The following is a 26,521-nucleotide window of genomic DNA, read 5'->3' on the forward strand; positions in this document are numbered from 1 at the left end:
CGCGCACGCTTCAACATTTCTTAAATAAAGAGTTGTGGGGTGGAGGAGTGGCGGATGTGAGGAACTTGAAGGCTTTGAGGTAACGTATGGGCTCTTTTACTCCGAAGAAGTTATAAACGGAAAAATATAGTATTAGGCACGCCAAGCTTTTTGTCAATAGGTGTGATTGACTTCTTGCAGTCGTGTGTTTGTTGTCGTCTAGATTACATTAGTTGATTTAAAGAGTTTCGCATCCCCAAATCTTTTCTGAATGAAAAATTTACGATGGAAACCTGTGAAACAGCCCCATGCAAAATGGCGTCAGATGGCGTAACTGTCTTCACTGCCTGAGCTGTTAGGCCATTTAACATTTGTTCTGTGTGTCCACAGCTGAAGATTGATATGTGTAAAGAGAGGGTGGGCTTCATAGGGAGCTGGGTTGCTCAAGACCATCAGGTCCGGAAATGTCAGCTCTTTAAATGCATTTTGAAGGGCCATTGGGAAAACGCAAGGTAAGCAAAAGGGCAATGCTTCAAATAGAAAATATTATGTGTAGGTGCTTACTGTCATGGAGTATTTGCACCCTGCTCAGAAACGCCATTCCTCCACCTTCTGAAAATCTATGAATTGAGATTAGGATTGTTTGGCCTATTTCTAGTGCCTGCTTCTCTGAAGACCATAACATGGTAGACCCTAGTATTTACGCAGCTCTCATTCATCACATGAATTTCTTTTGTAGATCCATCACTCTGATAAGCGTGGCTCAAATCCACCTGAGCGACTTACCTCACTCATCTATCATTCTCATATAATAAGCCAGCCAGGCAGTGGAGAAGAATTAGAAATATATTTATTAGGACATAATATTCATCTGCAGATGGGCCCTGCCAGGTCTACACCCCAGGGAGTGCATCGAGAGGACTGACTCATCCTATCATGACAATACATTATAACATAACATGGCAGGGTAAAGACACGCCCAGCCTGGAAAATTACAGAACTAGCGAAATGGTGAACAATGAACTCATACATGAGGCATCTTAACCTGCGAAGGCAACATTTATCTCCCCTCAAGGTCACAGAGCCAACGCTCTGCTTCTCCAGGGCATGGAAACATTTCTGCAAAACTAACTCAAGGCAAGGAATGCTGAAACAGGGATTTTCTGCCCATAAGGGAGGGGGGAAAACTGTACCATGAAAAATTGGAGCTGCAGAGCAAATGTCAGCATCAGAAGTCTGTCTGCCATAGACAAGTCCCTCTCTCCTATGAGAGAAGTTGAAGCTTGCATATTACAAAAATAGCTCAGTGGGTTGCAGCACATGAATTTTAAGCTGTAACTGCATATTGGTCAGACACACTAGGCTAACATTTCATAACATCATTAGAACATTCTGCAACAGGAAAATTACTATCTATCAGACTATCCTTTTAGTCTATTGTGGCTAACACAAGTGCAGTCACAGCTTAAAGGTAAGGACTATACAATTCTAAAGGCATCACTCATCAATCAAAGGGAAACAAAAAAAAAACCAAGAATAACCAATAGTATATCATCATAAAAGATATCTGGTATCGGGAAATTAAATACTAGGATGGGCATAATCACAGAAGTAGTGCAGCATACTATAGGGCAGGAAATGCAGAGGCAACAAGTAAAAGAACAACCCCTGCAATACCTACTAAGACAATAATTATTCTCTGGGTGTGAAACACCCTCCTTTTTGACTAATCTAAACATATGTTCTCGAGGTACCATTTCTCTATAACACTATGTCATGATCGGACTACTTAAAAATACATCACACTTTAAGTCATGAGCAGGAATTAATGCAAATAAGATCAAACTGTCATTATCAAGGAAAACACCCTATTCAATCCAATACTGAGGGCTCACTTGCATTATCAGCTAGGACCTATATCTAACATCCTTGAAGTACATTTTTTATCGGGCTGAGAAATGTGTTTTATTAAACTACTCAAAGTATACTAACCCTCACAGCTACTTCCATAGGGCAAGAATACAAGCAACAATTTTCCACTCCTGTGTGTGTATGAAGGCAATGACCCACACACCCAATAATTTGCAGTACTATAAATAACATGTGTCAGGTGCAACATTTGAATCCTGCATCATCCTTTTTTTTTTTTAATTTTTTTTATTATTTTCAGTGGCAGAGGCATACATAACACAGGGATGAGAAAAGAAGAACCGCATAAAAACATAAAAAAACTGTAACAGTCATTCGCTTAGTTGCTAATAGTTGCTAATACATCGTTGACAGAGCCTGATAAAAAATTAGATAAAAAAGAGAAAAAAATAAGCCAATAGAGTATATGAGATACAGATAGAAAATATCCCTTTTTTTACAGATGTGATCATCAAAAAGGAAAAAAAAAAAATTAGATCCAGTTATCAATAGGTGACCATAATTTCCTGGCAAATATCTTCTTTCTGTGGCCTTTCAATTTATACACTGCTTTGTCCATTCTATATACATTTAGTAGCTTTCCCAACCATTGCTCAAATGATGGTGGGTCAGCATCGAGCCATCTTGAGGTAATACAGAAACGGTAGATAGACATTGCAATAAACAGAAAATGTTCTTGATCAACAGATAGACTCTCGGGAGGAACATATAAACCAAAAATAATCAGAGATGGACATAGCTTGATATTAGCATTAAGCAAATTAGTCAAAAACTTTTCTATCCTATCTATATATACAAATAGTTTAAGACAACCAAAAAACATATGACACGAGTCTGCTGCTAAAATACCACATCGACTACAGTTAGAACCTTTCGTGGCTTTCCATTTGGCCAGTTTTGCAGGCGTATAATAGAGATCTAAAGATGCCATATAATGTTGGCTTTTAAGGGAACTGTTGATTAATGTTTTATTGCTGATCTCAAACGCCCTTGCCAGATCTATCCCCTCTATGCCCAATTTCCTTTCCCATTTCTGGGCTTGTTGGTCAAGATCATCATGTAGCCTGTCAGCCATTAGCTGATAAATTGTACCAATACGGCTATTCCTCCTATCGCTCTCCATAACAATATTGGTCTCCATTTCGTCACTATGTAAGAGATTTTTTTTTTCCAGAAAACTACGAATTTGTAGATATTTAAAAAATTCGTTTCTCGAGAGACCAAATATATCTTGAAGTTCAGTGAAAGACATTAAAGCCCCATTTTGGTACAATTGTCCAATTGAATGGATCTGTCCTAAACAAAATCGAATCGTAGAGATGTCTTGAAGGGTGCCAGATGCTGAGATATTACAACAGATGGGTGTATAGAAATTATATTTTGGAATTATCCGTAAAGCTTTATTAATTTGTCTCCATACCAAAAAAGCAGAAAGTAAAACCTTAAATTTCGTTTTCTTATAGTAGCTGGGCTCCATAAATATTAGTAGACATTGGCGCACATGAGCTCCCATAAGCATTTCGAAAATGGATGGTGACAAAAAAATCTCACTGACATGATCATGAAATAATAGAACCTTAATTGATTTAAGAGTTATGGCCCAGTAGTACATTCTAAAATTCGGGACTCCCAGCCCACCGCGACCTTGCGGTAAAATACACCATTTTAAAGATCTTCTTGAGCGACGGTACCCCCAAAGGAATCTAGACAACATCCTGTCTATTTTATTAAAGAGAAACATAGAAAAAAATAGGGGTATGGTTCGAAAAAAATAAAGGAATTTTGGAAAAATCAACATCTTGATAACATTAGCTCGTCCAAATAAGGATAGATGTAAATTATTTATCCTTTCCAGGGTTCTATTAGAAGATATAAGTAATGGATCCAAATTTAATCCGACGATGTCATCGACTTTGGATGATATAGTTACACCAAGGTATGTAGCGGTATCATTTATCGGGATATCAATCGGAGTCCCAGTTTTAGAATGCACAATTTGGGTTTTTGAAATGTTTAATTTATATCCAGAAAATTTTCCAAATTCACTGGCAATTTCTATTATTTTAGGTAGGGCAGAAGAAGAATCAGGGGTTACAATAGCCACATCGTCTGCGTAGACTAGGACTTTGTGGTCAATCTCATGGAGTCGGACAGGTAAAATACCAGGTTCTGTAGTTAATCTATTCAAATAAGGTTCTAAATAAAGTGCAAATAAAAGTGGAGAGCAGGGGCACCCTTGCCTAGTCCCCCTAGTGATTGAAAATGGACTAGAGATATCCGTGCCTACTCTTATTACGCCCTTTGCATTTAAGTAGAGTGACTGTACAGCTTGAATAAATTGTAGTGGAAAGCCCTTCCATTTTAGCACAGACCAGAGGAACCCCCAATCGACTCTGTCAAACGCTTTTTCAGCATCAAGTAATATAACTCCGATTGGGGATTCCTTTGCCTGAGCCCAGTCCAATAGTGCAATGACACGTTTGACATGATCTGTGGTGTCCCTGTGTTTAATAAACCCATGTTGGGTATTGGAGACCAAGCCTGGCATCACATCGTTTAGTCTATTTGCGAGAATTTTTGAATACATTTTGCTGTCAGCTGTAATCAGGGAGATGGGCCGATACGAGCCTAATTCTTTTGGATCCTTATTCTTTTTAACAAAGACGACTATAGTGGCCATAGACCAGGAGTCGGGAGCTTTGTCTTGGAATGCTAAATTAAAGATTTTAAGCAGCTCTGGTTTCAACAAAAATCTAAATGTCCGATAAAATTCAAGAGGGATCTGGTCAGGCCCCATAGCTTTGCCAGCTGCTAAACTTGTAATAGCCCCTTCAATCTCTTCCCAGCTTATTGACCTGGCAAACGAATCTATATCCTCCGTACTCAGAGAAAGTTGATTAGTAGTCTTAAAGTAATCTAAGGGATTAAGAGTCTTGTCAACTTCATTATTGAGATCGTTATAGAGCATTTTATAGAAACCATGAAATGCCTCTAATATGCCTTCCCTACTTTCGTGAAGGACTCCATTTGGATCCTTAACACACTGTATTTCGTTGTAAGACGATTTTTGTCGTAGACGCTGTGCTAAAATTTTTCCTGTACGTTCGCTAAATTCGTACCGTTCCGTTTTGTGTTGTTTGAATTTTGCAGCTACTTCCTCAGCGATGTGTATACGGAGGCCTGACCGTTCAATAGTTAATCTTGTTTGTACATCCTCTATATTAACATTATTTTTGCATACGATAGATAAGTCCAGCTCGATCTGCCTAATCTTATTTAACCTATCCCTAAAATCTATTTGATTTTTTTTCCTCTTATAATTTGCAAAGCTGATCGTCTCACCCCGTACAATGGACTTAAAGGAGTCCCAAACTATTTGTGGGGAGGCGGTATCATTATTTATTAGAAAGTAATCTTTAATGATATTAACCATGAATTGGAGATATTCTTCATCTAATAATAGATTTCTTTGGAATGACCAGGATCTAGTGGAGTTTGGGCTATCAGTAGAAAATTGTATCTCAGCGATTATGGGATTATGGTCGGAAATGACTTGTGGTAGTATCTCGATGCGAATTTTCTCCAGAAAAATTGAGGATGCGAAAAAATAATCTAGACGAACAAATTTATGATAAGGAGTAGAGAAGAAAGTATATCCAGGGTCGTTATAATGGAATTTATTCCAGACATCAGTTAACCCATTACTTAATACCAGGTCTCTAAGCGCTTTATAAGTTTTGACCTTTCGGCCCAGATATCTCTGCTCTGATCTAATATTCCAGTCAGCTGGGATATGTATATTTAAGTCTCCACACATAATAATCGGTTCTGTCCAGGTAGATAGCTCTGTATTCATAGTGTTAAACAATTCGGCATCATCCAGATTAGGTCCGTAGATACAACATAAAGTAAATTTACAGCTTCCGATTTTTAACTCAGCCAGTCCCCATCTACCCCATTTGTCAGAAAGTGTTTTTAGACATTTCCCTACTCCTTTGCGCATACAGATTGCTACGCCTCTTTTAATACCCATTTGTTTGGAAGTAATCAAAACTTCCAGTCCCAAATTATTCAGAAGAGAACGCTTGTCCCATGAAATATGGGTTTCCTGTATGCATAACAGATCGATATTCAGCGCCTGGAGCATTGTTCGAAACATAGCAATTTTCTTTAAGGCGTTAAGACCATTAATATTGATAGTACATATTTTCACCTTTTTATACATAACAAAAGTAATAAAGAAAAATTATCGATCAACATCACAAGTGTTTGTTCTTCAACGATATCATTTAAATGCCTTGTAATCATCCCTGTGTTGAACACCTCTGCCTTACACCCCCACCACCAACCCTTACCCTTACCCACCCCCACCCTTAACCCCTGAACCCCTCCCCCCACCCTCCCCACTATATGAGGCACAGGAACTATCAGTTCCTGAAGCGTATGGGTGCCGTGTCCCTGACCCATGGCGCCCTTACTAAAGAAAAGAAGAAAAAAAAGAAGAGAAGAAAAAGAAAGGAGAAAAAACGAAAAAAGAAGCGAACGAAGAAGATTCAGAAAAGTTCAAAAAGCAGAGAGGAGAATATAAAGATTACGAGATGTAATACTCCTGCATTTGAATAACCATTAAGCAAAATAATTGTTACGACCAAATCCTATAATTTTCAAAGTATACATTGAGATTCTTCTTATTATTTAGAGGGATTCCAAATACTCTTTAGCTTTGATGGTAGAAATAAAATATTTTGTTTGGCCCTTATATATAGTCTTTAGTTTTGCAGGACCCTGCAAAAATACAGTTACCTCCTTCTTCTGAAAGTCAGGAATTAGTTGCTTCAGTTGCCACCGTTGAGCCACAGTGGCCTGGCAGTAATCTGGTCTCACAAAGAATTGACAACCTAGACCATCCGCTTTCTTATCTGGTCTAGCGTTTACAAATATCACTTCACGGGCAAGGAAATTATTAAATGATACCAAAATGGCCCTGGGAAAATTTTCTTGACCTTGCCGTGGTTTCCTTGTTGTAAACGGAAATCTATGTGCTCGTTGTACTTCCCGAGCCCAATCCCAATCAGTAATCTCAGGAAAAGCATTACTTAATAAATTAATGATAAACTTCCTCGGGTCTCCTCCTTCTTTGTTTTCAGGGATCCCCAGAAAACGCAGGTTGTTTCTACGTGCCTGATTTTCCAAACTGGCTAATTTATCGGATAAGTCATCCTTTTGTACTTTAAAGTCTCCAACCTCTTGTCTTTGAGCCATGCATTCTTCTTCAAGCACCGATATCCTGGCCTCTGCTTCCGTGACCCTGTCAGCTGTCTCTGAGCATATTTTAATCGCACGCCTTACTGCGTTTTTAACTTTGGCACATGTCAATTGCGTGCGTTGATTCTCTGCCTTGCTCTCTGCTCTATGACACATCATGGTATCAAATATTGTTTTCAATGTAATCTCACCATTGTTCTCTTGCTGTGAGATATGGTCATGTATACCATTGTGATTAGACCCCGGGATATCATTAACCACTGAAGCATTCGTATCATTTAGTGGGTTAGAGGCAGCCTCTTGGCTCATGACATGAGAAGATCTCTTCTTTCTCCGTTTTTTCTTTATAGTGGTTACCAGATTAGAATTGTCAGGACTCAGGCTAATCTCACCCTCAGAAGATGGACTCTCAACACTGAGGTCTGCCCAGTCTTTATTCGCTTCGTCAGATGAAAGCTCTGATAGTGAATAAAATTTTTCAGAAAGCTCTTGATTGTGCTCTTGAGTATGCTCTTGATTGTGCTGCTGCACAATAATCTCTTTTGCATTTCGCGTTTCATTTGAGGCTTCATTTAGATATAGTGCCAGCGATGGAAGCGAACATGCTCTATTCGTAATTGCACCACCCAAAGTTGGAACTACAGGTCCCATGATACCCTTCCTTGATAAGTCAGTTGGGGTCTGAGTGGGCGCTGAAGGGCTGAGCTGATTGTCACCGGCTACAGAGAGTTGATTAGTGGCCTGAGCTGCAGTTATATCAATTATATCAGTACTTCGGTTATCATTGTCAATTATTTTCTTTTTTGCAGCATGCTTTTCAAATAAGTCTGGCAAAGTCTGTGATGCTGGGCTTTTTAATCCTAGTGCTTCATTAGATTTAGTAATAGCCCCTTTATTAGCATTCTTACCCTGTTTGGTGGTTTTTTTCCCAGGGATCAATAGCGCTGGTTCTGCCATCTCAGTCTCCTCGTTCTCTTGCCCCACGTTATTAGGTTCAAGCCCAAATCCAGTTTTTCTGTTGCTGCGTGTGGCAATACAAGATGGAAGTGGCGTCCTCTTTTTTTTCCGTGAGCCGCCTCTGCCGGGAAAAACGTGGTTCTGTGTCCAGCACAGGCAAAGTGTAACACGCCACAGCGGAGACCGCCGATTAAACTCTAGGAAGTTTAGCAACATTCGTAGCTCCGCCTAGTACAAGGATAGTTTGCAGCAAATTACTGTAGCTGTGTGTTTGTAAAAACACAGAATAATTATTTCCTCTCCTCTCTGTTTTTTTTCCTGCGAAGACGTTTTATTCTCCACGCTTCTGTGGTTTTTAATAACTCATCCGCCAAGCACTTTCCCCTCTGCTGGAATCCGCTCGAGGGAAGAGATCAGTGCCTCACCACCATCGCGGAGCCTCCCCCGTAATCAGGAAATGAGGAGAACGCCGTTTTCAGGTCGCGCGGGGCTCCGCCTTCCGTCTATGAGCAGCCCGAGCAGCCTGAGCAGCCCAGCCCGGCGCGACCCGGTCGGCAACCACAGCAGGGACCGGAGATGCCGGCAGCCACTCGTTACTATTTCCACAGCCTTGCCAGGTAAATAAAAGAGCTCGTTTAGCTGCAGCCATCCATAGCAGCGCGAAATAGCAAAATTTCTCCTTCTTTAGCGAAAAAACGGTAGGACGCCAGGAGCGAGGGAGCAAGCTGATTACACAGCCTTCCCCACGGCAGCCATCTTGCCTCTCGAATCCTGCATCATCCTAATGAACTTCCCAATGCTCCTCTTCGTGAGGATCTAGAGTACCAATGACATTCTCAAGTGGCGTTGAAATAATACTCATGAAGGTATGCGCCAAGCAACAAGAAACTAATTCTCTAAAGAGAAATGTGAAAGCAACAGTTAGGATACAAACAAACACAATATTAAATTTGTAGACCATGAGAACCAAATGAGATCTGGGACATCTGGACAAGGAGCCGTAGAGGCTGCTCCTCCTGGGGAATAGGAACATTCAAAGGGATTCATTTTCCTTGCTAAAAGTCCAAAGTAAACTAAAGGAAACAATCTGCAACACAGCCAGCCAGAGGGGAGTCTTCTCCCTGTGTCCGTCTGAGCCTCACAAGCAGGCTCGTATTGTCCATCAAAAATTCAAAAATCATCTGCGTTGGAGCTGCAGTCGCTAGCAACTCATCAAAAAAATTAAAAAATCATCTGCGTTGGAGCTGCACTTGCTGGCAACTCAAATGGAAAACAATCTTGGCCAATGATGCAAAGTCTTTCTTGCAGAATTTAGCAACCACCAATCCAGGTAGTGCCCTCTACAAATTCTGTCCAGTGTCTCGCTCAGTACACCAGATATGAATCTAACAGATATTAAGAGCACTGTATGTGTACCCTAAGACTAAAGTCTCTCTCTATCTCCTACTTTTCTTCTCCTGGTGCAGCGCTCTTCTGTCGATGCCATAGATTGTATAAAGTGTGACCAGGTACCTCCTTATCAGCAGACAAAACTGTATATTCCAAAACAGATGGGGAACAGGGAAACCTGAAGCATAACCACTGGAGAACTGGCGGCAGCCTTTTGCACAGACGGAACTTCCCCTCTCAAGTATTTCTGAGAAACCTTTTCCAACCATTGGGAAATGGCACAAAAGCGAAGAGTGAGTCCTCCATCTCGGTCAGGCCTGCCCTTTTCTTACCCAGGAATCACACACCTACAGCTGCTTCAGTGGTACCTTGGCTCCAAGCAAGACTTCCGTTGGTATCTTCTGACGACGAGACTTGACTTGCACCGAGTCTTGAAGTTGGATCTGATGCTTGGGTCCCCTCTTGCTCCGGCGGTGTGATACATTTCTATTGATGAACAGAACAAAGATCTTTATTCAAAGCATATAAATGAAATTCAATTTCAAAGAAACCAAATGAGGGCTATTCTGTGCTTTCATATTGCTCTAATAAATTTGTGTACTGACAATAGGTAATACATTACATATCTGACTTTTCACTGTATTACCTGTAGACGGACGTATGCATTTATTGAATTCTAAGAGAAGAGAAAAAATAAAACAAAACCGACATGTTGTATTCCCGCATTTGCACTTAAGAAACAGCAAAAAGGGAAGTTCAAACCGCTCTTCCTATAGCGAGCACACAGCGTCAACTTTGTGAACCTTCACTGTTGTGCAAAACTTCAAACACTTCTAATATTCTTTTTCTTACTCAAAACAACTATATTTTTGCTCATGACCATGCTCACATATTATTGAGGCAGCAGGAAACTAACTTCTACAAATCTTTAATTTCTAAAACATATTTTGCTGAGGATCACACAAGCATCTTTCACATAGGGATTATCAGCTCAACTATACAGGCTAACTGATAAGAGACTTGTACACCTTTACTTAGTGCTGCACAATAATGATGTTGTTACCTAGGAATGTGAAGGAAAAATCAACAAAAAGGTACCGACCTATTGTTCCCTTCACAGGTCAAATAAGGAAACACTAGTCAGGGCTGTTCCCTTCACAGGTCAAATAAGGAAACACTAGTCTGGGGCTACCAGTCCTTTCATCCCTATCCAATTAAAATAATCCTCTAATAAAAACTATCAGTTTATTTCCACAGATTAGCTAATAAAGAACTAGCAATGTACTTGCAAGACTACAATAATGGTGTTATTACCCAACACTTGTAAAACAAAACTACCCACATCTAATTCCCCTTCTAGATCAAAGCAGGACAGGAGGGAGCAATATACATGTTACCTAGTTTTAATTTATAGGAGAGCTAGAGGGGAGCTAGCTCCAGCGGGGAGCTAGCCTCCTCCCCCATTTTGACAGAAGGAAATCTGAAACATATTTCACTTCAGTCAACACCATCAACCACTGGGTGTAGCACTGAACATAAACAAAATTCAAGGGGAGACATAGCACTTTTAGAGGGCTAGAACATCTTTTAGCACATGTACAAATGTCATTGCCATAAAATGATGGGTGTACCTATTAATATCTAATACAATCTAACTAAGGAAAAGGAGTAAGGAAAAGGAAATGGGACTGGGACACAGCTAAAGTCCCCCATAACTAGGCACTATGTGACATTCATTAGGGAAATGGCGGCAAAAGAAAAATCTATAAAAGAACAAAAATTACTTAGGCGATGGTCAGGCTTGTGACACAACACCATGAGTACCCCGTAGAACTCGTGTATTTTCCTCTATACCCCTTTTAACCAAATAGACATACACTGCTGAAGTGTTGTCTGTGATATTTAGGGACCAGAAGAAATTCCCCACAGAGGAGCTTGTTCTAGTATCAATAATAGAATTGTCAAAACAATACAATACAGAGACATACATAAAATAAAAACAAGCATACCAAGGCAGCAGGTATACTTGCTGTGCTAAGCACAGAAAGCATAGACAAATCACAGTAACACATGCAAATGAGCTGTGACACACAACACGATGCCATGCATTTCATGCACAGTGAGCCTGCGGCCCAAAACCCAGCATGCTGGCCTTCTTAATTTGTCAGGCTTAAGATCGATCAGCATACCATCCACGCAGAACAGAACAAGCAATGCACAATAAGCCAAAGAAAACATAAAACACACAATATAGGTACATGCGTATAACATAAAATAATATGCAACAATACATATACCAAACACAAAGGCCACAAAAGGAAAACACAATATTAGTTACTCAAAGGACTATATTTTTCTCATGCATGTCATGCATCATGCGGTGTCAGTGCACACTTAATCTGTCCAGCACAAAGCTGCATCAATACTCACCGTAACACATAGATAAAAATATTTCCCATTGCACTGAAATGAAACAAATCAAACCACAAAAAAAAAACAACACACAAAATATTGGACAAAAAGGCAACCACTTAGTCAAAATACCTTCCACAAATACTTACCTTAAAACCTATGCTTGGAGCTCATTCACACCAGTTCATATATATATTATCTATCATCACCCTATATATACTAACTGTTCACTTTCCGTTCTGAAAACCCTGTCTGCCGTCTTTAGACAAGAACCAGTCATAACCTCTTTAACCGTCAGCCAAGAATATAAAACATTTAGCAGCATTGAAAGTCACATGACAATCTTGTAATGACATTTAATGCAGCATCAAAAAGAGAAAAATATACACATTTACTGTCACATCTTTAAAGAAAAAGGGCGCCATCTCACCACATTTAATCCGGTGGCCAAAGGTATAGTCTCGCCTCCAGAACATACTAAATACTCCAGTGCACACTAGCAGACATTTGCACAAAACACGCACTTTGCATCTCCACTCAGCGGGTGGGGCACTGGGCCCACTGAAATGGTGTCCCATGGACAAACTGCATACAAATACTGTTACACACATATATACATTACACACATACATACATTACACACATATATGCATTCCCACCAGGCCGCTCCTATGAGCAACACAATCAATATTTTTTCCCCACCCTCGCATCATCAGTACTCCCCACTAGGTATCCACTAGCAAAGACACTAATCAGTATGCCAATCAGAGACCCCCCAACTCAATAATTATTGAAATAGAAAACTTTTATACTATGACATTGTCCAACAGTGAAACAAAAAAAATCAACAACAAAAATGGACACAACAGACAACCAATACATCTCTCTTTTCTTTTTGCCATTGAACTGCACACAAATCAATCACTTACTGAATACAATTCAAACAATAGGAGTAACATGTGCTTATCTGAAATTCTAAATCACATGTGTTCTGAACAACTGCATTATACTTTAGTCTGAACCAGCAGCAGTCTGCTGGAAAGAGCAGAACTCATAATTATGCAGACTCGCTGCAAATTCACAATTCACATGGCTCCAACCGTGTATCTCTGCTGTCGGTGCCAGGAGCTAAGACCTCCTAGCCGCCCCCCATAATCTTCTGTCTGTACTCTGCGAACCCATTGGAATGGTGCCGATAACACCAAGGTCACACCTGCCCTGCTCTACGTCTGCAAGCATCTATGTTTCCATCCTACATAATCTTCCAGAACTGAATACAAATGCACACACTGTTATTCTAAACCTTACCAGCCCATGTTTAAAACTAACTAAACAACTTCTGCTCTCCACCCCTTTTGGAGGCCACTTTTTTCAGTTAAAAAAAATGCATTTCACTCTCACCGTCTTCCAAGAGCTAAGAATTCTTGGCTGCTAGCCAGCCTTTCAGCCATTCTGGCATTCATCACCAAGGCCAAATCTGCCTCGCGCTCCACGCTCGTTGTTCTGGCGCTGACAAAGCCAATAAGCCTTCCCAACTCTTTCTAACATGCAATAATTAACACTATTTTGGCAAATACATTTCTCTTTCTTTTTTTTCTCTTCTTTCTAACTTTACACTCTTCCTACATTCTATTAATGTACATTCTGATTACTGGTAATCAAATCCCTTTTTCTTCATCTTCTACTGTTCACAAATTAAGGGGATAAAATAAACCAAATTCTTTTCCATAGAGCACAGCCCTGCATGCACTTTTAAACTACATGAAAAACACACTGATAGTCAGGCACAACCATCTCAGGTAGCTCACAAGGACCAGACAATCTAACTCATGCAACAAGACGCACTCACTTAATTCAAACAAACATTTACACAAACAAAAGGCAGCCCACAGTCTGCTCTCAAACCAAACCAATTATAACCAAATCAAACATATTACATGAAATGCACACCCCATCCTCTTAATCACTGCTCACATTGGCTCACTGAGCCATTAAAAGCAACTTTAAATGTACACATTTTGTCTTCTTTTAAAACTAAACTTTTGATCTGTCCATATTCTGGGCTATCCTCTCATCTGTCTTTACTGAACCTCTTTCTGCCACAACCTTAGGGAATCAAACATGCTCTGACAGCTGTGCCTAGCAAACAATCTATCTTGCAAGAAATCTATCTTAGCTGCATCAACAATATTAAACAAAATCAAGAGTCTTCTACAGGAGCGGGTTGGCTCTCGGCCAATCTGACATCAGTTGAACTGCAGCAACACCTAAAACATCGCAACTTACTGAAACACGGCATCTTGCACACTCAATCAAACACCACCAAACTCACTCAATCAGATACCGCCAAAGAACCCACACATACCCAGACACAAAAGAACCAAGCAACTATCTCTACACACAACCACACACGTACACGCACGGTCTATGCATTGAGTCCCTGCCAAACACGTGTTACCATAATGGGACAAGGCCCGTCGACCAAGTCCTGGGGAACCTGGACCCTACCGCAGACCGAACAGTACACTAACTGTTCTGAGGTTGGAGGACACATCCGCCACCCGGGCGGCACTACAGACCATTGCGCACTTTACCCCGGAAGATCTGGGACTCTTCCATCAAACCACTCACACTAGGGGTTTGGGTCCTTTCCCAGTATTTAACCGTGGTGAGCCACACTCCAGTCTCAGTACCACCCGGTCGGATGCTCTAAAACAGACATCCACCCAATACCCCCATCACCAATAGTCTGTCAAAGCGCCACTTGCACTCTGAATTCCCCGGAGCACACTAGCCCCAGGAGCACACCGGCTCCTCCAATCACCAGAGACACACCGGTCTCAGAGACACACCGGTCTCATGGAGCATTCCAGCTCCCTCAATCAACAGTCGGACCACTCACCTTCTGCTCGCAGAACCGACATCCACCGTTCTCCACCACCGGCTGCTGGGACCAACACGGTCAGCTCCAAAGTTCCGCCTTCTGGACTCCGGTGCAGGATCATGAACCGGGACCTCTCCCGATCAGCAGGGTGGGGCAGCGCTGCAAGAACCAAGCTCGGCATCAAAGTGGGTACCCAGACCCACCGTGCCGACCAGAGTGTCCCCGGCCTTCTGCTACCCACTTACTGGTGAGAAAGATCCTTATCACGGAGTCCCTGTTCGGGCGCCATCTGATAAGCGTGGCTCAAATCCACCTGAGAGACTTACCTCACTCATCTATCATTCTCATATAATAAGCCAGCCAGGCAGTGGAGAAGAATTAGAAATATATTTATTAGGACATAATATTCATCTGCAGATGGGCCCTGTCAGGTCCACACCCCAGGGAGTGCATCGAGAGGACTGACTCATCCTATCATGACAATACATTATAACATAACATGGCAGGGTAAAGACACGCCCAGCCTGGAAAATTACAGAACTAGCGAAATGGTGAACAATGAACTCATACATGAGGCATCTGAACCTGCAAAGGCAACATTTATCTCCCCTCAAAGTCACAGAGCCGAAGCTCTGCTTCTCCAGGGCATGGAAACATTTCTGCAAAACTAACTCAAGGCAAGGAATGCTGAAACAGGGATTTTCTGCTCATAAGGGAGGGGGGAAAACTGTACCATGAAACATTGGAGCTGCAGAGCGAATGTCAGCATCAGAAGTCTGTCTGCCATAGACAAGTCCCTCTCTCCTATGAGAGAAGTTGAAGCTTGCATATTACAAAAATAGCTCAGTGGGTTGCAGCACATGAATTTTAAGCTGTAACTGCATATTGGTCAGACACACTAGGCTAACATTTCATAACATCATTAGAACATTCTGCAACAGGAAAATTACTATCTATCAACTCTTTTCAGTTATGTTCTTTTATTAAGCCCCACCACTCTTTTAGAACTCAGTTGTATGCATTTGCCATTCCATTCCTGCAGGAAACATGTTACACCATTACAAATCATTTGCATAAGAAGCCTTAATTCATAATACTGCCACCAGGTCCAAACTCATACTAAAATACCTTTATTATGCCATCAGTGAAAACATTTATAAATAATCCAAGGACCACCTCAGGCATTCTTCATGTACTGCTGGCAGACTTTGTTTTACAAATGGTGTTATAGTCTGCTGCTACCAATGTCTATGGGTATGTACAAGTTTAGGTAGCTGGTCTTTTCTATGGCAGCCCTGTGGATACTAACACTTGGTGACCGGTTTTGATGCTTCGAGTTGCTATGCAACCAACTTTATGCTTAATGTGAGTTGCATCTCAGGCGGATCAGTTCAATTAATATTCGATGGGAGCTGGATTTCTGGACTGGTCTGTATTGTGAAGGAGGTCGGATTCGATAGCCTTTGTGTTACAATGCATTGACATGAGGTGTCATGCCCATGACAGCACGAGAGATGTTTTGTTTACCAATATACTATCTTGCAAATATTGTATAGGGATTATATGCTGGTAAACACAGTATGAACAGAACACTAACTAACCAAATGTACTTAAAACAGTACCCATATCCAACAATTTACTAATGCAGTGTAAGTGTTAGGGAGATTATCCGAATCTCTTACAAATATTTTTAAGTCTAGTTATGCTGCTACCAATTTAACTGGGCCAAGACCCTTTACTTTGAGGTTTACTAATACAGTGTGTATTAAAATGCAACATTTAAAAGTGTTGTTTCTCCTTAGAGTTCCCAGGAGTAATTTGACCCCTGCTCTGAAGCTGTCTGACTGTTCAAAATCTTACCCCCTCACCTCCCCCTCCGGTTCGGGACTAGTTGCATCACTGCTGGGGAGTGTGATCTGAGCCCTGAGTTGTTTCATGGCTTGTGGAGCTGCAGACACCACCTTTCAATACATCATTGACTCCAGAGCACCAAAAATGGTGACAGGGGCCTGGCGATCCACGAATGGGTGGATATGCTCATACGTCCTAACTATAGTTACAGCTCTATTTCGATGATTCAGGTCCATGTTCCTGCAAGGTCAGTCATGGATTCAAGGCCAACAAGACTCTCATTCACAATTACTAAAGATTGCAGCCCAGGGGCAAAATAGTCCCTGTAGTTTCTTTCAACAATACCCACTCTGATGCTATCAAATGTACCCTTGCATTCTTAAGATCTCCTGTATGTTTGCCCTTGTTTGTGAAATCTCTCAGGGTAGCACTGACTCCGGCAAAATGTATCTGGCACAGTTGGTGGCTTTTTAAGAGAAGCAACACAATATTTTAGTGAGAGAGTGGTTCTGCTGTGAAAACCTCCACTTTTTCAGAAACAAGCCGCATGCTTTCTAGAAACTAAACATGGCCATATTACTCGAAAAGTTTTTTTGATGTAACACGAGGTTGGTCTTTGCCAGGGTAACACAAACTTTTACAACTTTTAGCATTGTGCAGCGGTTTGGTTTTTCCAAATCCCAAGATGTCTGAAACATTTAAGGATGCCATGTAAATCTTTCTCATTCGTTCTTGAAAGACCTCTGCCACAGATAAGATGCGGGAGCTGAAGTTGAGGGTCTTGTACCTAAGTACAGCTATCTGAGTGGCAAAGGGGATAAGACAACACAACAATTCCTCTCATTCTAAATGAGGATAACCTTTGTTGAGGGTACTTTTGGGAAAACTGATGAGCCCCATTGAGTTGGTGTACCAAGACTCTAATGCATTGTGTGAGGTGTCTCTCTATTTGGAAAGCTAGGTTGGGCTGTCTAATGGTCCCCTCTACCGTCTCGTGGACTATTAGCCACACTACTGGCTTAATGAAATCATGTGGCAATCAGCCTCCACTTGCCGCTGGATATAGGGAATACTACACCAGGTTTGATTGACTGACTTAACAGTCATTCACGTGTAGCTTTTTCTGTCTCTCCTTTAGTTTGCCCAAGCCTCCAAAAAGCTTTGAAATCAGTTTTTGAATGTGTTGTCGAGAAGAGCCAGGAGAATACTTGCAATAGACCCAGCTTGATTGCAGACACAAGCCTTATAAGTAAGGCTCCCAGTTTTACTGTTTTTACTGATTTTTACAGATAAATACAGACAGAAAACAATGTGTTTCCAGTCTGTGTTTATTTTGAAAAGTGGTAAAAAACAGATAATTGAGCATCTTCTCCTGGACTCTCCTTGTTGTTGTTCATGAATTCCCAGTCATTAGTCATGCAGATTGAGAGCATGAAGAGTTAAAAACAAATGAAATGTACATAATTTACTGTATATTAAAAATAAATATGTATAAATACAAATAAAAGGGCCAAAAAATAAATATGGATAAATACAGACAGAAATGTTCGAACAAGCATTTGCAATGCAATAGGTGCCTGAACAAGCACTTTGTAATTATAGTCCTTGCTTATGAGAAGTAAGGCTGGCAGTCTCTTTTACTGCAAGCCTTGCTTTTCGTAAGCAAGGACTATACATACAAAGTGCGTGTTTATGCGCCGCATGCAGATTTAAAAAAAATTAATAAAAGGCATTGTCATTTACAATGCCAATAGCGCCAACTCTCGCAAATGCGAGACCTATTGCATTGCAAATGCTTGTTTCCAACATGCGCTGCTGCGTTCCTGCCTGAGGTCACGTTGTGTCAAATAAACGTGCCTCCATCTTAGAAACAGGTGGACATGATCGAGTGTATTACGCGTGCGTGCCGCCATTTTGCTTTGGGAAATTTGTTTAACTTTAACAGTTCTTTTCAGGCAAGTGTGCCTGATAACTTGTACCCTTCATTACTTTCAGATCAGGCGGACGTGCGCCTGCAATGTTTCCCTTATCTCAACCAGGCAAAACGCATTGCCTGCAACGAGTGACAGTTTTTTTTCCTTTAGCATTCACTTCAGCTGATCATCTTTGCATCCACGACCAGTTGGACGAAGATCTGCACAACTTCTACGGAGCTGCTTATGCGATATTTTGGTATGTCATTTCATCAGTGACAAATACATCATTATTATACATTAATACAAATTTGTGAGAGCATAGAGAGTGTTCTTCTGCTATCGATTTCTTTTGTCGTTTTCAAAATGTATGAAGTATTATATATTTCTATGCAGGAGGCACATACTTTAGCTTTTTAACATTTCATTCTTCTTTCGATGAACAAATTTACATATTTTACTCATCATCCATCCAATTTAGATTAATCTGTGCATCATGACAAAGCAATCGATACCAGCACCACCATTATTTTTGCAAAGTCCTGGGCAACCATGCATGTTGTGGGAAGATTGGAAAGAAACTTTTTAAACATACCTTGAAGCCATTGGGGTGATGTGTATGTGGCAAGGAGAACATTGGCTATTCATAAACATTGTCTTGGATTAGAGGGTAGAAATATTTTGAAACATTTACCTGACACTAATGGTAGAAATGTAGAAGAAAATTCTGCTGAAGATGGGGGTGAAACCGGTGACAGTGGTGATGGGGTAGTGGATGTTTATGAATGTGCGTTGAAGGCATTAGAAGCAAATTTTGGCAAGAAAGCGTGGCAGTGGAGAAACATAAATTATTTTCATGTGCACAGTTACAGGGAGAGTCAATTTAGCAGATTGTAGCCCATTTGAGGAAGTTAGCTGTCAATTACAAATTTAAGGATCTGAGAGATGAACTAATTAGAGACCAAATGATTAATAGATTATATAATGTCAAAGTACAAGAAAAACTGTTAGGCATGAAAGATCCTACATTAGCATGGACCATTATTGAGGTAGCGAGGAGAATGGAGAATACTTGTGAAAGAGTTAGGTGGCACCTCCTCTAAAAAAGATTCCCAAGATGATTCTGTACACGGTATAAACAATACTGAAACACAGGTCAAGAAGGAGGATGGTATCAAATCCAACAAAAGAAAACATGATCAGTCAAGGCCCAAGTCTAAATCCTGTTTTAGGTGTGGTAGTCCCAGGCACGCAGAGGATGGCAATCATTGTCCTGCAATAAAAAGTAGATGTTGCAGGTGCAACAAAGTGGGGCATTTAGCAAGAGTATGCAAAGGCAGCAATGGTTATTCAGCATATAGGAAGTCGATACATTTGGTGAAGGAGGTTGATTTTTCCTGCGAGAGTGAAAATGAGGAGGTAGAATTGTTAATGATCGAATCTTACCAAGTTTTATTTGTGATGGGGCAAAGACAGTAATCATCCTCCCAAATGTACTGTCGCAGGGATCCTGCTCTCACACAGAACTGTGCATAGAGACTTGAAACCTCAGTGAATTAGGGTGTGCCAAAACTCACCTTAGTACCCAAAATCCCCTACCAGACTAGCAATCAGTGTCTCATTGGTTCTTACAAACTCCCAATGTTTAGACAACCCAGAACATGGACTTAGAACACCTCAGGTAACGTGGAACACATGAACACTCTTTCGTTATACCACCATATCAATCCAGAAAGAGGAGTAAATGAAGACACGTGCAAGTTTGAAATGTTTATTTCTAATGCAGTGTTCTCAAGCGCAGTATCTTAGCTAAAACAAGCAAACATATTATAAGAAATAAAGTTATCAGCATAGTTACTAGTCCATAAAATACAAAGGGAAAAAGCATGTTAAAATGCTAAAGGGAAGAAGGCTTAATGGCACCTAAGTCTTACCCTCCCTTGCTAGTATATTATATTAGATCTAAAGAAGGTCTCTTTGGGTTTTAGAAGGGCGGCCCCATACCTCTGATCCTAGTGGAACGGTATCACATCATCTCCCACCAGGTCTCTGCATGCGAATATTCATCAAGTGTGTTTGCATGCTCTGCGCAGTGCAATCTTAAGCGCGCCTAAAGCCAGAGTTGGCCGCAGCTGCATATGTGTTATGTCTAGAATGTGCGCAGATCAAACCTCACAACAACCACTGTGTTGAAATAACCTTGAAGGCCTCGGCACTGACTGTTCAGACATAGCTTACCAAGCAAAGCTGATACAATAGCAAAATATATTATTCTCGTGTGAAGCAAAATATTCTACTAGGCTCAAAGCTCTAATAACAATATGTGCCATGTGCAGAAGCAGCAGAAAGGTAAAATGGCGTTTAAACTTCTAATAAACTCATGCTGACTTAACACAGTATGAAGGCAAAGCATATCTATATGACAGTACTGTTGGGCTCACGGGGAAGGAAGTACATGTTTGGGCAGACTCATATTCTCCTTTTTCCATCATTGATAAAGTTACTTGGGAGGGGTTGGGTTTTGGCTTGGAGGAACTACAAGCTACTGATGTCACTCCTAAAGGGTATTGTGGGAACAGACTTCCTGTTTTAGGTTATGTGATGACTGAAATCAGTTTTCAAGGCAAACTTTACATCGCTGAGAAAGGCAAATCTCTGCTAGGATGGAAGGAGCAACGAGCATTACACATCAGTTTCCATCCCAACCATCCAGAGCAAGTTTATCGATTGCATCTCTCGTCACTAATAGTTGGGTCACCAAATTTCCGGATCTCTTCAAAAATTCTCTAGGTTGTTTGAAAAGATTTAAGCATTGCATAATTTTAAAAAACAATGCTGTACCCAAGGTGCATAAAGTAAGAATGTTCCTTTGGTTTTGAGACAAAAGTTGAAGGAAAACTGCAGAGACTATGCACTGAAGGTATGATTGAGCCTACTGAGGCATCAGAGTGGTTAAGTCCAGTTGCTTTGGCCAAAAACGGAAATATCAGAATGTGCTTTGATTTGAGAGATTTGAATGATAGGATCTGTATGGATTGCCATCCTCTCCCTCAAATCAATGAAATTTAAGCCAGTGTAGAAGGAGGTGCAAGTTTTACCAAGTTGGATCTATCTAGCCCCTACCATCAAGTTTTATTACATGAGGAGTCTAGACACTTCACCTCTTTTATTACTCTAGAGGGGGCTTCTTAATTCATCTGAATACCATTCGGACTTGGTTCTGCATCCGCCATTTTCCAAAGGGTAATGGAGAATGTATTGTCTGCTTTGGAGAACGTTTTAGTTTTTCAGGATGAGGTATTGGTGTGGGGCTGTGATTGTATTCAGCATGATGTGATTTTGGAAAACGTTTTGAAGAGGTTGTTGGATGCTGATCTTACCTTTAGTCTGAAGAAGTGTAAATTTGGCGTGAGTGACGTGGAGATCTAGGCGACACTCTTACCAATGAAGGTGTCAAACCCAAAACCAGTTTAGTGGAGGCCATTGAGAAAGCACCTGCTCCCACCGACAAGGACCAGCTTAGGTCATTTCTTGGACTTGTGGAGTATTACTCCAAATTTGTAGATCATTTCACCGATAAAGTACAAGAGTTAAGGAATCTCATGAAAAAAGGTGTGATATTTGAGGACTAATCAATGTCAGCTCACTTTTGACGCTATAAAGAAGTGCATTGCGAGTGCTGTTATTTTAAAACCTTTCAACCCTGACAATGAGACCATAATTTCTACCGATGCTAGTAATCATGGTCTTGGTGCTGGTCTGGTACAAGTGTATGAGGGCAAATAAAGGGTTGTAGCTTTTGCCTCTTGTACTTTGAAAGGTGCTGAACATACGTATTCCACTGTAGAGAAATGGGGTGTTCAACATTTTCAAATTTTTGCGCTGGCACTAAGTTTCTACTACGCATGGATCACAAGCCATTAGTGGATTTGTTTTTCACAAGAGGTGCAGGTAAAGCTACACCTTGGATAGCCAAATGGCTTTATCGTTTACAAGAGTTTACATTTGTTATGAAGTATGTTCCTGGGGTAAAAAATGTCAATGCTGATTGTTTGTCCAGGTTACCACTGGAGTACTTGCAATCTGATGATGAGGATGAGTGGATGGTAGCTGAGGTTAAAGATGTTTGTAGTGCCATTTCTGAAGAAGATTGGAAATTGGCCGTTAAAGAGGATGATACTATCAAAATTCTCATTGAATCATAATCAAGGGTGGAAGTTACATTAAAATTTAGAGCCTTTCAAACTTATTTTGTCGGAGTTTGTGGTTGTGGGTGACATTGTTTGGTGGTACCTTTTGTGTTAAGAGAAAGACTCATGTCTTTTGCATGAAGGTCATGGGGGCATGTCTGCCATGAAAAGGCATATAAGAGAAGATATCTGGTGGCCAGGCATGGACACCCAGATTGAAAGGTTTGTGCGTAACTGCATTGTGTGTGCTGTTAGCGACAAGTCCCATTCTGCCCAAGAAACCACTATTGATCCTTTACCGTTGCCCAAGTCTCCCTGGGAAAAACTTTCCATTGGTATTTGTGGGCCATTTGAGTATCTTGGAACCAATGACCGGTTCGCCATTTCATAGTTGACTATTTTTCTAAGTGGCCAGAGGTGGTGTTTGTAAAGGAAAGTAAATCCAATACCATTATCTCCTTCTGGGAAGACATTTTTAAAAGGAAAGGGTTTCCTGCTGAAATTGTCACAGGCAATTGTCCTCAATTCGTGGCTGGGGATTTTGAGAAATTCTTGTCCAGTTGGGGTGTTAAACATACCAAGACCCCTGTTTACCAGCCCAGAGGAACTGGTTTACTGTGAACTACCTTTTTGTGGAGCACTTTCCGTGCCCCCCCTAAGGGCATGTTTGCCACCCTGCCGACATAGATAATCTGTGGTGGGGCATAGTCAAAGTGATTCCCTCATTTGCATGGTACCACGCTGATATCCAAATGAGGGAATGCCTTCTCACAATAGCACTGGCACTACATGTGGCACAGGGCTATCAGTTTTATGAAATCAGTAGCAAGAGTATCTGCAGCTCCTTCTGTAATATTAAAGTGCCATGGAGTGCATAAAGCGGGTGCACACACCCGTTGCACCCTTAGAGGCACTTTCTGTAATACGGCCCCTGGTATCTGCATTCCTAAAAGGCTGGAGAAGCCCTGAATAAAGCAAATTCCCTTAACGTGAATAGGAGGAATGAGTGGCAGTACTAGCAATAGTCATTAGAGTGTGAAAAATGCTAGGATATTTTTAAGGTGTGCTGTTGAAAATCCAATTAGAGCTAACCCCAAAGAAATGGAGGGAAAAACTTAGTTCACCATGCTGAATATCGGTCTGAAAAGACTGGTGTAAGCTGAGTGCTAATAGAGACCAGCAAAACATGGGAAGTGCAGCGATCAACAGGACAACCACAGTTCCTGATCTTGTTCTTACTAAGGGTAAGTTTAGGAAATCTGAGGCACATCCAGTCTTTGTATGCACACATGGGCACTGATTACACATTCGTTGGAATCTTCCAACCCTTGTGCAAACTCTTGTGTGTGCAAGGATAGGAACTCTGAGTTGGGTGCAATTTACCACATCCAGTAATTACGATATGCGCTAAATATCTCACCCTTCATTAAATTTGGGCATGTCAAACCTGACAGAATTTAACAAGGGATAAGTGAACTGTATTTATTGTACCATGTAAATGTTGGTGCAGCAAGCACCAAAATCTGCATTTATTCCCCAAACCCTTGTAATAGGTGCTACGTATAGTTCCTGATAAATAACGTGCCCCAGGGCATCTTTATTTATGTGGTGCAATAAATAGCACTTTCCTTTTGACACACTCGGAATCAGGGCCATTTAGTGTTGTAATCAACAAGTGGTGACAAAAAGATCCCTAGCCTAGAAAAGAAGCATCTGGGGGTCATTGGAACAAGAATATATTTAAAGGATTCAATAGGAATCATCATGGGGAAAATAAAAAGGGTTCAAAGAAAGCGTTAAAGAGAAGGACGTTGATAGACGTTGATAGACACCATAGAAAAGTAAATGAAAATACATAAAATGAGAGATCGCGTAAGGATGTGGATATCTAACTGAAGGAATGACTGACATTATTGTACACCTAAGAAAGCATGACCATAACACCTTGTAACATGTAGAAAACCAGAACGTTAAGCTATGGGAGTGGAGAGAAAAAAGGTCAGTCTGGTAGGATTGAGGTCCAGCACAGCCCAAACAATTTAGCTTCCCTTAGGTAAACTCCTCAGTGTGAGAAATACCTGGCTCACCCGTGGTAGTTGGCCCAAGCACCCAGCCTTCTCTCAGAGAAAGGTATGCAAGGCATATATAACAACTGAACAAAGGATCAGTACAGTTAAGTAAATAAAGAATGTAAGAGGATTATACCTAGATAGGTAAATAGATAGGAAAAAATGTCAAGAACATAAAGGGTATCTTTGTTGGGGTCATAAGGTATAGTAGAACACGAAATGATATGCGATATGCTTATTGGTTAAAAGAAGTCAACTTTGGTAAAGGAGGAATACAAAATCAAACATGAAATATGCTGCATTTGGTGCTCAAAAGAGGCCCGAGGAAAAAGTTGTGAATTTATGTTTGCTGCTGAGAGAAATCAGTGCATCCGTAGGAACCTGCTTAAGAAGGTTAAGGTTTTTAGAAACGTCTGCGTCCTTTAAAAAAAATTCTGCTCACCTGTGGCAGAAAACGTTCTTGAAAAACAGTTCCATGGTTTAAAAACAAATGCCCCTATATCGAGGGTGGGTTCCCCAGACACAGTTTTCAGTGTCAGATGGGCTCTCCACACATCTAGATCAGGTCCACAGCAAAATATCCAGTTATATATGGGTCCAACGTTTCCTCAAGAACAGTTCTGAGTTCACTGGGCATTCTTCATTTCACAAACAAAGGGGAGACGTTTCACATGGAAAGGCTAGAGAAAGGTCCTGTGCAAATTGTAATTGTAATTGTAATTCTGAAGCTTATAAAGTGCATGGTTACACTTACCAGTGTGTCCCCGTGCTGAATAAACCGCTGAGGAACCCGTCCTGGCATGTTCCTGTGAGGCGACCAACTCCTGGGCACCCCCCTGGTGAAGCCAGGCATCCTTAGCGATTAGGGCCGGTGTGGAGACTAAGCAAGCTATTGCCCAGATTTGCAGCGTGGGACCCCATGATTAGAGTAGGCACCGTGCCGAGAATTATCGGGTCCGCGGACATTTGAGCTCAAGACCCTGCCGCGATGGGAATTGAACCCTGGTCCCGGGCCAGACCTCTGCATCAGGGTCTGTCGCTCTAATCAGTGAGCCACACTCCTCCACAAATGGTCTACTCATCCAGGTGGACACAACTTCTCTGTCTCCGATGCCTTCTACATAATCCAGATCCAAGAGTGAAGGTCCACAAGGGAGCAGGGTCCCTGGATAAGGATTATAATCTTTGTCCTGGTAAGTCAACAAGGCTATTTGGGGTGCCACTTGGAGAAGCTTTCCAGTCCCAGAGCTTCAATACAAAACTGGACCCAGAGTTCAATCACTGTCTCATCAGCGATTAAACCTATGCATGGATTCTACTCCCTTTCTTTTGTACCATGCAGCACTTTGCCTCAGAAAGTATGCAGGGGGTCATTAAAAGACTGATGGAGTCACTTAACTATTGCGAGGAGTGAGAGAGCAGGGGAGTCAAGCAACTGACAGCTTCAGCTATTCACCTCACTGGCCAGCACTTTGTACTGAAAGTGCTCGTCGACATGGTAGGAGAACTTTGTTATGTTATGTAATGTAATGTAGTGTAATGCAATCTTATAAAGCGCACAGGTATCCTGGCGCTGAGGTTACATTAGCTCCCCTATTCTCACGTATTACCCTGAAGTTGACTGTTCCGCATTACACCCTTGGGAAGAGCCAGGTTTTAAGTTTCTTCCTAAAGTGTAGGAAA

The sequence above is a fragment of the Lissotriton helveticus genome, chromosome 3_1 (assembly GCF_964261635.1).
Source record: "Lissotriton helveticus chromosome 3_1, aLisHel1.1, whole genome shotgun sequence".
Classification (NCBI taxonomy): Eukaryota; Metazoa; Chordata; class Amphibia; order Caudata; family Salamandridae; genus Lissotriton; species Lissotriton helveticus.